This window comes from Stegostoma tigrinum, chromosome 47 (assembly GCF_030684315.1).
Source record: "Stegostoma tigrinum isolate sSteTig4 chromosome 47, sSteTig4.hap1, whole genome shotgun sequence".
In the NCBI taxonomy this organism is placed as follows: domain Eukaryota; kingdom Metazoa; phylum Chordata; class Chondrichthyes; order Orectolobiformes; family Stegostomatidae; genus Stegostoma; species Stegostoma tigrinum.
This window is the reverse complement of record NC_081400.1, coordinates 6,325,081-6,327,580: the sequence shown is the minus strand read 5'-3', so window position 1 is coordinate 6,327,580 and position 2,500 is coordinate 6,325,081.

The following is a 2,500-nucleotide window of genomic DNA, read 5'->3' as shown; positions in this document are numbered from 1 at the left end:
TCTCTCCCTTCCCCCCCCACCCCCCCCTCTCTCTCTCTCCCCCTTCCCCCCCACCCCCCCTCTCTCTCTCTCCCCCTTCCCCCCCCACCCCCCCTCTCTCCCTCTTCCCCCGCCCCCCTCCGCTCTCCCCCTTCCCCCGCCCCCCTCCGCTCTCCCCCCTCCCCCCCCCACCCCCACTCTCCCCCTCCCCCCCACCCCCCCTCTCTCCCCGTTACCCCCCCACCCCCCCCTTCCCCCCCCTCTCTCCCACTTCCCCCCCACCCCCCCACTCTCCCACTTCCCCCCCACCCCCCCACTCTCCCACTTCCCCCCCACCCCCCCTCTCCCCCTTCCCCCCCACCACCCCCCCCTTCCCCCCCCTCTCCCACTTCCCCCCCACCCCCCCCTCTCCCCCTTCCCCCCCACCAACCCCCTCTCCCCCTTCCCCCCACTCCTCTCTCTCCCCCCCTTCCCCCCAACCTCTCTATCCCTCCCCCTGACTCCTCTCTCTCTCCCCCCCTTCCCCCCGCACTCTCTCTCCCCCCTTCCCCCCCGCCCTCTCTCCCCCACTTCCCCCCCGCCCTCTCTCCCCCCCCTTCCCCCCCGCCCTCTCTCCCCCCCTTCCCCCCCGCCCTCTCTCTCCCCCCCTTCCCCCCCGCCCTCTCTCCCCCCCCTTCCCCCCCGCCCTCTCTCCCCCCCCCTTCCCCCCCGCCCTCTCTCCCCCCCCCTTCCCCCCCGCCCTCTCTCCCCCCCCCTTCCCCCCCGCCCTCTCTCCCCCCGCCCTCTCTCTCCCCCTTCCGCCCCCTCTCTCCCCCTTCCGCCCCCTCTCTCCCCCTTCCGCCCCCTCTCTCTCTCACCCCCTCCCGCCCCGCCCCTCTCTCTCTCTATCCCTCCCCCCCCACCTCTCTCTCACCCCCTTCCGCCCCGCCTCTCTCTCTCTCTATCCCTCCCCCCCCACCTCTCTCTCACCCCCTTCCGCCCAGCCTCTCTCTCTATCCCTCCCCCCCCACCTCTCTCTCCCCTTCCCCCCACCTCTCTCTCTCCCCTTCCCCCCAACCCCTCTCTCTCTCCCCTCCCCCCCCACCTCTCTCTCTCTCTCCCCTTCCCCCCCCCACCTCTCTCTCTCTCCCCTTCCCCCCCCACCTCTCTCTCTCCCTCACCCCTACCCCCCACCTCTCTCTCTCCCTCACCCCTACCCCCCACCTCTCTCTCTCTCCCTCACCCCTACCCCCCACCTCTCTCTCTCTCCCTCACCCCTACCCCCCACCTCTCTCTCCCCTTCCCCCCCACCTCTCTCTCTCTCCCCTTGCCCCCCACCTCTCTCTCTCCCCTTCCCCCCCACCCCTCTCTCTCCCCTTCCCCCCCACCTCTCTCCCTCCCTCTCTCTCCCCTTCCCCCCCACCCCTCTCTCTCCCCTTCCCCCCCACCTCTCTCCCTCTCTCTCTCTCCCCTTCCCCTCCACCTCTCTCCCTCTCTCTCTCTCTCCCCTTCCCCCCACCTCTCTCCCTCTCTCTCTCTCTCCCCTTCCCCCCCACCTCTCTCCCTCTCTCTCTCTCTCCCCTTCCCCCCCACCTCTCTCCCTCCCTCTCTCCCTTCTACGCCCCCCTCCCTCCCTCTCTCCCTTCTGCGCCCCCCTCACCCCTCTCTCCCTTCTGCGCCCCCCCTCACCCCTCTCTCCCTTCCGCGCCCCCCTCACCCCTCTCTCCCTTCCGCGCCCCCCTCACCCCTCTCTCCCTTCCGCGCCCCACTCACCCCTCTCTCCCTTCCGCGCCCCACTCACCCCTCTCTCCCTTCCGCGCCCCCCTCACCCCTCTCTCCCTTCCGCGCCCCCCTCACCCCTCTCTCCCTTCCGCGCCCCCCTCACCCCTCTCTCCCTTCCGCGCCCCCCTCACCCCTCTCTCCCTTCCGCGCCCCCCTCACCCCTCTCTCCCTTCCGCGCCCCCCTCACCCCTCTCTCCCTTCCGCGCCCCCCTCACCCCTCTCTCCCTTCCGCGCCCACCCCTCACCCCTCTCTCCCTTCCGCGCCCCCCTCACCCCTCTCTCCCTTCCGCGCCCCCCTCACCCCTCTCTCCCTTCCGCGCCCCCCTCACCCCTCTCTCCCTTCCGCGCCCCCCTCACCCCTCTCTCCCTTCCGCGCCCCCCTCACCCCTCTCTCCCTTCCGCGCCCCCCTCACCCCTCTCTCCCTTCCGCGCCCCCCCTCACCCCTCTCTCCCTTCCGCGCCCCCCTCACCCCTCTCTCCCTTCCGCGCCCCCCTCACCCCTCTCTCCCTTCCGCGCCCCCCTCACCCCTCTCTCCCTTCCGCGCCCCCCTCACCCCTCTCTCCCTTCCGCGCCCCCCTCACCCCTCTCTCCCTTCTGCGCCCCCCTCGACCCCTCTCTCCCTTCTGCGCCCCCCTCACCCCTCTCTCCCTTCTGCGCCCCCCTCACCCCTCTCTCCCTTCTGCGCCCCCCTCACCCCTCTCTCCCTTCTGCGCCCCCCTCACCCCTCTCTCCCTTCTGCGCCCCCCCTCACCCCCTCTC